This window comes from Neophocaena asiaeorientalis, unplaced genomic scaffold (assembly GCF_003031525.2).
Source record: "Neophocaena asiaeorientalis asiaeorientalis breed wild unplaced genomic scaffold, Neophocaena_asiaeorientalis_V1.1 scaffold54, whole genome shotgun sequence".
NCBI lineage: Eukaryota > Metazoa > Chordata > Mammalia > Artiodactyla > Phocoenidae > Neophocaena > Neophocaena asiaeorientalis.
In genome coordinates this window covers 1,931,133-1,944,985 of record NW_020174938.1, presented here as the reverse complement: position 1 = coordinate 1,944,985, position 13,853 = coordinate 1,931,133, and the positions used below count along the sequence as shown (strand labels likewise).

The 13,853-nt window shown below is 39.8% G+C and overlaps 1 protein-coding gene across 2 annotated transcripts in view; it reads right to left on the bottom strand.

Annotated features, from left to right (window-relative positions):
- Positions 1–13,471, bottom strand: part of EDC3 (enhancer of mRNA decapping 3) — a 51,394-nt gene extending 37,923 nt beyond the window's left edge. Inside the window, exons 1-2 of one of the 2 annotated variants that reach the window (XM_024761697.1) lie at positions 13,335–13,455; positions 12,528–12,622 (exon numbers count right to left, since the gene is read on the bottom strand). The gene's annotated coding sequence lies outside the window, so the exon portion shown is untranslated. Of the gene's footprint in view, positions 1–12,527; positions 12,623–13,334 lie in introns of both variants that reach the window. The other variant, XM_024761696.1, reaches the window with a different exon arrangement.
- Positions 13,472–13,853: the final 382 nt, after the last annotated feature.

Genomic DNA, 13,853 nt, shown 5'->3' with positions numbered 1-13,853 from the left:
CTAAAAATCCTGCATGCCGCAACTAAAGATCCCGCGTGCTGCAACTAAAGATCCCACATGCTGCAACGAAGATCCCGTGTGCCACAACTAAGACCCGGCACAGCCAAATAAATAAATAAATAAATATTTTTAAAAAAAGAACTCTCAAAACTCAATGGTAAAAAAACCCAAACAATCCAATCCATAATGGGCAAAAGACACAAAAAGACGTTTCAACAAAGAAGATATACAGATGGTAAATAAGTACATGAAAAGATATTCAACATCATTAACCATTAGGGAAATACAAACTAAAACCACAATGAGATATCACTACATATCCACCAGAATGGCTAAAATGAAAAACAGTAACACCAAGTGCGAGCAAGGATGTGGAAAAACTGGTTTACTCATACACTCACACATTGCTGACAGGACTACTAAATGGTGCAGCCATTCTGGAAAACAATTTGGCAATTTATAAAAAATCTAAACATGCAACTCCTACGTGACCCAGCAACTGCACGACTGGTCATTTATCTCAGAGAAAGGAAGACTTAAGTTCACATGAAAACCTGCACATGAATGTTCATATCAGGTTTACTCCTGATAGCCTCAAACTGGAACAGCCTAGATGACCTTCCATGTGTGAATAGTGAAACAAACTGTGGTATATTCATGCCAGGGAGAAAAAGTGAAAAAAAGCCAACCCCAAAAGATTACATTCTGTATGATTCCATTTGTGTAATATTCTTGAAAGAACAAACTATAGAAATGGAGAAGAGATTAGTGGTTCCCAGGGGTGAGGGAAGTGTTGGGAGGCAGGAAGAAAACAGGGATGATTATAAATGAGCAACATGAGGGATCCTTGTAGTAACGGAAACATTCTATACTTGACCATATCAATGTCAATATCCTGGTAGTGATATTGTACTATAGTTTTGCAAGACGTCACCAATGGGGAAAACCAGGTAGGGTATGTGGAATCTCTATTATTTCTTACAAGTGCATATGAATCTACAGTTATCTCAAATAAAAAGGTCAATTTTTAAAAAATATCAACATCTTCTACCACATTAACAAAGTAAATGGGAAATCATGGATGGTCATGTCAATAAATGTAGAAAGATAATCTGACAAAATTCAACATCCATCCATGATATAAAAAAGGGGCAGTGGCATCTACAAAACAATTAAAGCTAACACCATACTAATGGTGAAACAATGAATTCTTTCCCCCGCATAACTGGGAGAAGGCAAGAATGTCCACTCTCGCCACTTCTGCTTCTTATTCAACACTATATTTAGGTCCTAGCCAGTGACATAAAAAAAGAAAAAGAAATAAAAAGCATAAATATTGGAAAGGAAGATGTAAAGTTATCTTTATTTGTAAGCTGTATTATTGACTGTGCATGTAGAAAACCCTAAGGAATGTATCACCCCCCAAAATCCTACTAGTATGACTTTAGCAAGATCACAGGATACATGCTCAATATAAAATAAACAACTGTATTTTATATAATAGCAACAAACAACTGAAAATGAAATTTTAAAATACTATTTATAACAGTATTAAAAACCAAAATACTTAGGAATAAATCTAATGAAAAATGGGCAGGACCTCTATGATAAAAACCGAAAGACTGCTGAGAAAAATTAAAAGATCTAAATAAATGGAGAGATGTACCACATTCACAGACTGAAGAGCTTAAAGTTGTCAATTCTCCCCAAGTTGATCTGTGGATCAAATACAAATATTAATAAAAATCCCAGCTGGCCTTTTTGGAGAAACTGAAAAACTGGTCCTAAAATCTATATGGAAATGCAAAATACTTAGAGTAGCCAAAATAATCATATAAAAGAAAAACAGAGGTAGTTGTTTTACACTATCTTCTTTCAAGTTTTACTATAAAGCTATAGAAAATCAGTGTGGTATTGGTGCGAGTATAGACAACTAGATCAGCAGAACAGAGTCCAGAAATAGACCTACACACACATGGTCAACTGACTTCTGATCAAGGTACCAAGATAAATCAATGGAAAAATCAAAAAGTATTTTTCAATAAACGGTGCTAGAATAACTGGATATATATGAGAAAAAAATAACGGTCTAGTCTTATCCCACATAGATACAAAAAAATTAATTTGAAATAAACTATCTAAACATAAAAGCTAAAACTAAAGCTACTGGGAAAACAAAAAAATAGAATATTTTAGTGACCTTAGGGCAGAGAAAGATTTCTTAGCCAAAATACAAATAAGTACTAATCATAAAAGAAAAAATCTGATGAATTAGATTTCATCACAATTTTAAAGTCTTGCTCATCAAAAGTCATCATTAAAGAATACACGTTGGAAGAGGTATAAAAAAGATGCAGGAGACCAGCTGGGAGGCAACTAGAGCAGCCCATTTAAGAGATGGTGGTAAGCTGGCATAGGCAGAAGCAATGAAGATGGAAAGAAGATGACAGATTCAAAACCTATATATAGGTGATGGTTTGAATTTGGTGATGATTTAATATAGTAGGTAACAGAAAGGCGGGGGGAATCACCATTAAGAAAACAAAAGGTGGGGCTTCCCTGGTGGCGCAGTGGTTGAGAGTCCGCCTGCTGATGCAGGGGACGCGGGTTCGTGCCCCGGTTCGGGAGGATCCCATATGCCGCGGAGCGGCTGGGCCCGTGAGCCATGGCCGCTGAGCCTGTGCGTCCGGAGCCTGTGCTCCGCAACGGGATAGACCGCAACAGTGAGAGGCCCGCGTACCGCAAAAAAAAAAACAAAAACAAAACAAAAACAGAACAAAACAAAACAAAAGGTGAATGGAACACACATAATCCCACAGCCTTTATACACATACCATCATATTGTGTAACAGCAGCAGCAGCTAGCATTTATTGCACACTTACTATGTCTCAGGAATGAGCTAAGACTTTAGGGGCATTCTTTCCTTCAATCATCATGACAACCCTATGAGGCAGCTACTTTACTATCCCATTTTACAGATGGGGAATTTACAACAGAGAGATTATAATGGATATTTTACACACTTGTAACCAGAGCATAAAGGCAGCTTCTTAGTACAATGGCATATTTTCCATGCTGTACATATTCCACTGCATTCACATATCACAGTTTTTTTCTCAATGGGCATTTAGATAATTCCATTTTTCACAATTATAGTTAGTGCAGCAATGATCAATTTCATTCAGTGCTTGTCTTAAATAATTTTCTCAGGATAGAGCCTCAGTCAGTCAAAAGGTAAAGCCACCTAGCTTGCATTACAATACTCCAGAGCAGAAAACTCTTTTTTACAAACCAAATTATTTTCCACTTTTTTCCAAACCAAATCATTCTCTGGATGGGTTAAGACAGTCATAAATTTAAAACAAAGGTACTGTAATAAAATATTTAGGAAGTTATTCCATATAATCTAGTCCCATCTCAAAATCATTCCAGTGAAGGCTACCTCCCTGGCAGCCAAGCATTTCAAGAAAACTCTCAAATTTATGATGGCAAAAAGATGTTTCTGCCCTCTTCTGTTACAGTCACCCCAAAACAAGAAAAGAAAAAAAGAAAAGGTAAGTCACAGTCAAGGAGAAAATATTCACAATAGATATATCTGATAAAGGACTTGTATCCAGAATATATAAGGAGTGCTTACAAATCAGGAATAAAAAGGAAACACCACATTTTTTTAAAAGTAGGCAAAAGAAGTTATATGAATAGCCAATAAACATATGAAAAGCTGTTCAATTATCATTAATTATCAGAGAAATGTAAATTAAAATACAATAAGGGACTTCCCTGGTCCAGTGGTTAAGATTCCGTGTTCCCAATGCAGGGGACCTGGGTTCGATCCCTGGTCAGGAAACTAGATCTCTTGCACGCCGCAACTAAAGATCCCGTAAGCCACAACTAAAGATCCCGCATGTGGCAATGAAGATCCCGCGTGCCACAACTAAGACCTGGTGCAGCCAAATAAATAAATATTAAACACACACACACACACACACACGAGACAACCCAAACGTCCATGATGGACAAATGGATAAACAAAACACGCTATACACGTAAAATGGAATATCATTCAGTCTTAAAAAAGAAGTTAGTTCTGATATATGTTACAACACAGATAAACCTTGAAGACATTATACTAACTGAAATAAGACACAAAAGGCCAAATCTTGTATGATTCCACTTACATGACGAATTTAGAATAGTCAAACTCACAGAGACAGAAAGTAGAACAATGTATGCCAGCGGTTGGGGGAGCAGGAAACGGGGTGTTACTATTTAATGGGAACAGAGTTTCAGTTAGGTATGATGTAAAAGTTCTAGAGATAGATGATGGTGATGGTTGCATAACAATGTGAGTGCACCTAATGTCACTGAACTGTACACTTAAAAATGGTTAAAATGATAAATTTTATGTATACTTCACCACAATAAAAAAATATTAAATTGGGAAAAAACCAACAGAGGATACTACACCCACTAGTATGGATCAAAATTGAAAGCACCAAATGTGTATGACAATGTGAAGCAACTGGAACTCTCTTACACTGCTGATCGTGTAAAATGATACAAGCACTTTGGAAAAGAGTTTGGCAGTTTTTTACAATATTAAACACACACCTATGACCCAAAACTTCATTCCTAGGATTTACACAGGAGAAATAAAAACATATATTCACAAAAAGACTTGTACACACATGTACAAAGTACATTATCACAATATCCGAAAACTGGAAACAAGGAGAAGAGAGGAAACAAACGATGGTGTAATTATACAACAGAACACTACTGGACAATAAAAAGGAACAAATTACTTATGCTACAACGTAGATGATTTTCAAAAACTGAAAGAAGTCATACAGGTACATTTATATGAGTCTATTTATAAGAATTTCTACAAGAGGCACTACTTTATAGTGAGAAAAATCAGTAGTGTTTGCCTATAGGGTGGAAAACTGACTAGAAAGAGGCACAGAGGCCTCTTTCTGTGCCTCCTGAAATGAAAATGTTCTGTTTTTACTGATGCAGTAGTTACAAGGATGTACACATCTATCAAAACTCAATGAATTGGGCATTTAACATCTGTGCATTTTTATTGTATGTAAGCCATATCTCAATAAAAAAGGAGGAAAAGTATATGTAGCCAACATAAGCACTATATAATGCCACAGAATATTTAGCCATTCCTCCAATAAGATTAACTTCCTAGCAAGGTTTTCCATAAACATAAAGATGAAAACTCACACATTGGACAGTTCCTACAAAGATGTCTGTCAGGCATCTCATAAATGCCCAGAATAGAATTTTTGATTTCTTTAGCCCCACGCTCAACATCCCCCAATTTGCTCCCTCCCAAGCTTTTCCCATCTTAATAAATGGCACCAATATCCACTACACCGCTTAGGCAAAAAAAGAAAAAAAAAAAGTCAGAAGTCATCCTTGATTCCTTTCTTGTCCTTCATCCCATACTTTCAATTCATCAACAAATCCTATTGTCACCACCTCAAAGATAGGTCTATTTCTCTCCAGCTCCACTACCACCTTCCTAGTCCAAGTCACCATCATCTCGTAATTACAGGAAACCTCTAACTAGTATCTCTGCTTCCACTTCTGCCCCTCCAATTCTTTCTCTACATAGCAGCCAGAGCAAATTTTAAAATGTAAATCACTTGTCACGATTCTGCTTAATAACTTCCTTTCCATGGACTGTAGGCCCTACATGATCTGATTTCTGCTAACCTCTACAGACAGCTTCATCTCTCACCACTCCCTTCCCCCTGTTCTCCAGACACACTAACCTTCTTACTTGTCCTCAAACATATCAAGTTTGTTCCCTCCAAAACTTTGTACCAGGTATTCTCAGAACACTCTTGCCCCAGCTCTGTGAACAGCTAGTTCTATCTTTTCTTTCTGGTATCTGCTAAAATGTCACCACCCCAAAGAGGCCTTCCCTGGCTATCCAATTTAATGCAGCCACTCCCCAACACTCTCCAACACTTTCTGTTATGATTCCAAAATGACTCACCATATGAATTATCTTATTTGTTTATGTTGCATGTGTTACCCCACTAGAATGTAAGCTCCACCAGGGCAAGGGACCTTGTCTGTTTTGCTCTGCCTAGAATGGAAGAGGAACTCAATAAATATTAATCCAATCAATGAATGAATTAGATATAATAAATCTGACAGAGGTTAATCACTCAAAATCTAGAGTATCTAATACTCTAGATTTAAATGCCTTGGCTCTCCTTGGAAATGGTTCTAAAAATACAATATCCCTAAGCATATTCTATGCAAAATCCTATGTAAGATATGAAATCTAACACTGCCCTACACACAGAAGGAAGTCAGCAAACAGCAGATGAGTATATAAACATAACATACAACACCAAGTATAAAATGAAACACTGGCTTAGTGTTTCCCATGAAAAATAGAAAAGAAAGAGAATAGCGTTTTAAACAGTTTTCAAATATTAATTTCAGAAATATACCTACATAAAACAGAGCCTAAAAAAGGAAAAATAGCTATATATATATATATTTAAAGGAGCAAAAAAGGCACTCTTGTGGTTAAAAAAAAAAAAGTATGTCTCATTAGAAACACAAAAACCTAAAGACAAACTCAGGTAGTTCTCTAGTATTTAACTGAGCAAGTATCACAAAACTGTGCTGACAGAACAGAAAATAAAAGAAACAATGCATTAGCAGGCTCATCCATAAATTTTTTTTTACATTTTATTATAGAAAATTTCAAACATATCCAAACATAGACAGAACAGCATAATGATCCCCACATACCCATCACTGAGTTGCAACAGTTATCAGTATATCTCAAAGAATTTAAGAGATCAGGTGAACTTCTAATGCAACACAATTTCAACACTGATGATGGTAAAAGGCACATAAAACACATGTTTTATGCTTATTTTCCCCTTCCTGGTTGGCCTTTGTCTACTTAATGTCACAAAAGTATGGAGTTCCTTTCCTATCATTTATACTCCATCATAATCCTACTCTGATGCTTATTTTATTTTTGCCTTTTTCTTTTTTTTGGCCGCACCTCACAGCATGCCAGATCTTAGTTCCCCCACCAGGGATCAAACCCGTGCCCGCTGCAGTGGAAGTGTGGATTCTTAACCACTGGACTGCCAGGGAAGTCCCTGATGCTTATTTTAGATAGATGCAGAATGAAGAGCGGTAATAAGAATTTTAGAAATACCAGAAATTAATCAGATGTGAAAAGACTTTTTACTTCTTCATTCAACATATATCTTTAAGACACTGATATTAAACATTCAAGTTTATATTATGTTAATAATAACTAAATAGAATTTTAATAGTTTTAAAGAAAATTCCTTTATTAAATGAAAACAGTAAATCTAAAACAAGTGGAGGGGCTTCCCTGGTGGCGCAGTGGTTGGGAATCCGCCTGCCAACACAGGGGACACGGGTTTGAGCCCTGGTCTGGGAAGATCCCACGTGCCACGGAGCTACTAGGCCCGTGCGCCACAACTACTGAGCTTGCGTGCCTAGAGCCCATACTCCACAACAGGAGAGGCCACCGCAACGAGAAGCTCGCACACCGCAGCAAAGAGTGGCCCCTGCTTGCCACAGCTAGAGAAGGCCCGCATTCAGCAGTGAAGACCCAACACAGCCAAAAATTAATTGAAATAAACAAATAAATAAAACAAGTGGAATGCCAACGTCTGGGTTTCTAATCAGATGGACACACTAAGCGAGGAGGCTTCATCAATTACAGGGCTAACACCTTCATGTCAAAAGAAGAGCTACCACTGAAGATGATCTAGGAGCTACAAACAGACCAATCTTTTTCTTTTTTTAGACACACTGCGTGGCTTGCGGATTTTTAGTGACCGGACCAGTGATCGAACCCTCGCCCTCAGCAGTTAAAGTGCAGAGTCCTAACGACTGGACCACCAGGGAATTCCCAAGCAGACCAATCTTTGTTTTTTATCTTCTACTTTTCTATCATGGTATTACACAGATAGTAAGTCTACATATTTTAAGTTTACAGCTCAATGAATTTTTACATATTAATTTACCCAAATAACCACCACTCAATCAAGACACAATATTTTGAACACTCCAGAAGATTCCACTGTGTTCCCACAAAGGTAGCCATTATTCTGATATCTACCACAAAAGATTCATTTAGCCTGTTTTTGAACTTCATACAAATGGAATCATAAAGGTTCTCTTTTAAAGTGTCTGGATTCTTTTGCTCAATATTACATCTGTGAGGTTCATCACTATGTAGTATTCTATTATATAACTATGCCTCAGTGATAGACAGTTGGATTATTTCCAGTTTGGGGGCTATTATGAATAAAAAATTAAACATTTTTGTATATGTCTTTGTGGTGGACAAATGTACCCATTTATGCTGGGCATACCACACACAGAAGTAGATATGGGATGACTTTGCTCAAATGCTATCAGGATTTCCAGACTACCGAATGCCACACTATGAGACTTTACTGAATCATTTCTCTTGTAAGAAGCCTTTAGATAACATAAGTCAGGTAGACCTAAACGGTCTTCCACCCATTATGCAACTGAGGTAGTTGCCAAAATGATTCAAAGACAACTTGCCAATAACAGACCGACAAACTTCCGTCTCATCTGCCACATCACACAGAACTCACAGCACTCAGATCCAAGAAGCAATCCCTTGGTCTGCTAAGGACAATTAAATCAAGTTACGGATGAGTGGTTAGTTACGGATTTCTGAAAAACTAGGTATTTTTCCACACATCTATGTAGAAAGGTGCTTGTAGAATCAAAAGCTTGGGAACAGCAGAGATCTTAAAAGAAAACATCTAGTACAACCCTAGTACTAGGCCCCTATCTGCCACAAAAGGCAACATAGTGAAAAGGGCATGGATTTCTGAAGTCAGACATTACAGGCCAGAATTACAAGCAAATTATCCTAATCTGAGTCTCAATCGTCTCAACTATAAAATGGGAATTACAGGTGACCCTGAACAACATGGGCTTGAATGGTACAAGGCCACTTAAACGCCAATTTTCTTTACTAAATACTACAGTACTACACGATGGGCGGTTGGTTGAATCTGAGATGCAGAACCGCAGATGCAGAAGAACCAGGTATATAGAGGGCCAACTATAGATTATACTCGAATTTTCAACTTTGCAGAGGGTTGGTGGCCCAATAGTTCAAGAGTCAACTGTATGCCAGTTATACCACCACCTCACAGAACCACTGTGAAGATTAAATGAGGTAATCTATACAATTTCTCCGATACAGCAAATTTTATTTCAAATGTCTCTGTTTTTTTTTTTTTGGGGCGCAGCATGCATCTTAGTTCCCTGACCAGGGATCAAACCTGTGCCCCCTGCAGTGGAAGCGCAGAGTCTTAACCACTGGACTACCAAGGGAAGTCCCTCAGATATCTCCTTTTCATAGAAAGAATACTGGCCAGATAGGGGATTCGAGTTATGGTCCTAGAAAATCATACTGTGAGGGCCCCTCCCACCACACCTGAACAAAACTACAAATTGGAATACACATATCCTTAGGGGTACACAAAGATATGCAAGCAAGGGAATCCATTTCCACCTTACTCTTTCATAAACCTGATCTGCCTAGATAACTGGATTATCAAATAAGGTTTTCAGGCATAAAATTTATTATTTTAAAACAGGGGTCAGAAAACTACGGCCCATGTACCAAATCTGGCCCACTACCAATAAAGTTGTATTGGAACACAACCACGCACAGCTGTTTGCTTATGGTCTGTGGCTGTTTTTGCACTACAATGGGAGAACTTAGTAGTACTAACAGAGACCACATGACCCACAAAGCCTACCACCAGGTCCTTTGCAGAAAAACTTTGCTGACTCCTGTTTTAGGATAAAATTCTGTGGGATAAATAGAATGGATACAAGTTCAAAAAGGAAAAGGAAAAATATGAAATGGACATTCCCAGAAGGATACAATTACCAAAACTGACTCAAAAAGTAATAGAAAATCCGGATAGACCTATACCAAGTAAAGACACTGATTTAGTAATTCCAAATCTTCCTACAAAGAAAAGCCCAGGCCCAGAGGACTTCACTGGTAAATTCTATAAAACACATAGAAAGAAATAATTAACAATTCTACATACACTCTTTTAGAAAATAGAAGAAGAGGAACATTGCCCAACTCACTTTATGAGGGTAATTTTACTCTAATACTAAGGCCAGCCAAAGATATCATAAGAAAAGGAAACTTCAGACCAATATCCCTCATGAACATAGAGATGTTCACAAAAATTCTTTTTTTTTTTAAACATCTTTATTGGGGTATAATTGCTTTACAATGGTGTGTTAGTTTCTGCTTTATAACAAAGTGAATCAGTTATACATATACATATGTTCCCATATCTTTTCCCTCTTGCATCTTCCTTCCTCCCACCCTCCCTATCCCACCCCTCCAGGCGGTCACAAAGCACCGAGCTGATATCCCTGTGCTATGCGACAAAAATTCTTAATACTAGCAAATTGAATTCAGCAACATATAAAAAGTATTATACACCACGACTCAATGGGATTCATTCCAGGAACACAAGATTGGCTTAACATCTGAAAATCAAGTAATGTAAGACACCATTTATACATATCCATATCCTAGAGGGCTTTTTTAATATAAAAAAAGGTTATCTGAGGACTTCCCTGGTGGTCCAGTGGTTAAGACTCCACGCTCCCAATGCAGGGGGTCCGGGTTCGATCCCTGGTCAGGGAACTAGATCCCGCATGCCACAACCAAGAGCCCGCACGCCACAACTAAAGATCATGTATGCCGCAATGAAGATCCTGCGTGCCGCAACTAAGACCCAGCACAGCCAAATAAATAAATATTTTAAAAATTAAATATATCTGTATATTTTAAAAACATCAACTTGCTATTACATTTAGAAACTTTGTATTTATTTTTAAAAAGTCAATATTTACAACCTGTCAGAAATTACATCCTAGGGACTTCACTGGTGGTGCAGTGGTTAAGAATCTGCCTGCCAATGCAGCAGACATGGGTTCGATCCCTGGTCCGGGAAGATCCCACATGCCACAGAGCACTAAGCCTGTACGCCACAACTACTGAGCCTGCACTCTAGAGCCTGCAAGCCACAACTACTGAGTCCATGTGTCATAACTACTGAAGCCTGCATGCCTAGAGCCCATGCTCCACAATGAGAAGCCACCACAACGAGAAGCCCACACACCACAACGAAGAGTAGCCCCCACTCGCCACAACTAGAGAAAGCCCGCGCACAGCAACAAAGACCCAACGCAGCCATAACTAAATAAATTTTAAAAAGAAAAACAAAGAACTTACATCCTAAACTATTTAAAATTAAATATTTAAACTACTTAAATTTCTGATGACCCTTCCATTTCATTAGACTGCACTGGGCAAATCTTGAGAATACCCAGCTGATACTTTCTCTCTTCACTTCATAAAGGCAACAAATTGATAAGCACACTCTCTAGATACGCCTTCAAATACACACTATGTATAAAGAAAGTGACAGAGCCTCAACACTGATCACCAAAATCCCAGCTGTAAGTCGTGCCCACAAATCAAATCCCTACAGACATAGATGCTCAGAGTCATGATGTCATCTAATTTTACCACTATATGGCAAATCCCCCCCCATCTCACCCACCAGGTCATCGGAAAAGACTCAAACACCTTGCCAAAATTCAGACACATTATCACTATGGATACTGCCCCCCTTTGAGATACAGATATGAATGTCCTGTCCTGTTGTTCTGGTGAAGAACTCTAGTAACCCTGCTCCTCTGGTTGATAAGAAGAGAAAAATGACATATTTTCCACCTTGCATTACTTACAGAATCTCAGGAATCTCAAGAATCTTAATTAAACATTTTCTAGTCCACTGTTTTTCAAACTACAGGTCTTTAGAAGTCAGACCCATTACAGGTCAGAGTCAATTTAGTGAGTTGCAATCAACCTTTTTTTTCTTTTAATGAAATAGAAAATGTCAGAGGGCATCGTATATAGAAAGGGTAAACTTTTGTTTCCTGTGTGTGTACACAGTCTGTGCATGCAGGGGTCACACAGGGTCAGCATGTAAAATACATTAACTGTGGGTCACAGGTCAAAAAGTTTGCGAGACACTCTGCTAGTCCCACAGCCCTGACCCCTCAAGAAAGCTCCACCAAAAACTTCTTAGCAATCAAAAAGTTATGTTATTGGGTGGGGGCGGGGGGATGAACTGGGAGATTGGGATTGACATACATACACTAATATGTATAAAATAGATAACTAATAAGAACCTGGTGTATAAAATAAAATTCAGAAATTCAAAAAGAAAATTTTTTTGTTATGTTATTTGTAACCATCTCCGTTTTATACAGAGAAACCAAAATATAGGAATTCTGTGTTCAGTACCCTTTATCTGCCATTCATAAAAATAGCCTAGAAAAACACAGAATCCATCTGAGGTTTCCAGTTGAAACAGTGACCTGCTCAGGGACAGTCACTTACGTTTTGATGGGATTGAGACAGATCGCAGACTGAAATCAGTTTAGCCTGTGGCTAGGGAAGAGAACAAAAACCATTCTGGGTCTCGAGTTCCTCACCTGTAACCACAGGAGAGGACTGTTAAGACTCCTAGCTCCAGAATTGGGAGGTTTACTGACAACCAACTGGCCAAGCAGGTGAAGACTATGCCTCCCACACACCAAAACACTTGAACTTGAACCATTCAACAAGTCAATTACTGATCAAGTCAACTAATATCGCACAAAGACTACCGATAATAAGAAGCTAAGACTTACACGAACTGCAGTAAACAATCAAGGGGAAGTCCCCAGGATTCAGCAGAAGCTGCACCCTAGCAGGTATCATTATTTCTCAGTCACCCTTCCCTCTCAGAGTCCAGTTCACCTCTGTCCTCCAGCTATCAGTCATGGATGTGGCACTCGCGCTCTTCCCTGCCACCGTACTTCATTGTGCAAAAGGAAACTGAAGCAGGGAGCAATGAGTGGGCGGGCTGCAGGAACCATCAGCAAGGCTAAACTAAGAGGCTAGGCGGCTAATGCCTCACACCTCACACAATTCCTCGACTATTTAAAATCCCGCTCCCCTCGGCCTCCCACCTCAAACCATACCCCGGAGGCAAGCCTTAGTAATGGGGCCCCTGCGCACCCGAAGCGGCCCCCAGCTCGTGCCCGCCTCTAAAAAGGTCTGCAAGGCCTGGAACCACGAAGCCTAAAAGCAAACTCTCCTGGCAACCCCGGAAGCCCCCTCCCACGAGCGCCCACTAGTCACCCGCCTGCCCCTCGCTCCCACCTCCACGCCGCCGGGCCTGCGCCTCCTGCGCACACCACACCAACACGGCCCTGAAACACCGCAGGACCCAGAGACCACGGGGCTCCTCCACATCCACCCAGACAGCCGCGGCCGCCGCCGGAAGCGCCCGCGACCCCACACCGCCTCCATGAGGTCACTTCCGGCGCGACGCCTCGGAAACCGGACGGCCGGTCGCTGAGGGGCGGGACGCCCGAGAAATTTGAGAGTTTGGAAAGAGCACTACTAGGGTCAACTCTGTGGCCTTCCAGAACCGCACCTGCTCTCCATTTTGCATTCCCCGCCTTCTTATATCGGGGGGAGTCTGGGTTCCAGCTGGAGTCCTGTCCCCCGTCCTCGGCTCAGTTTCCTGGGGAGCTCCCCTCTCTCGCGTAGTCTTGATAAAAACCTCCGGCTTTCCCTCCAGTCCCTCTTGGGCTAATAGCCGAACCAGAGCGGAAGACTTCGGCGTGGAGGGCGCCTGGTCACGTGGCCCCCATCCTTGATCAGTTGCAGCTGTGG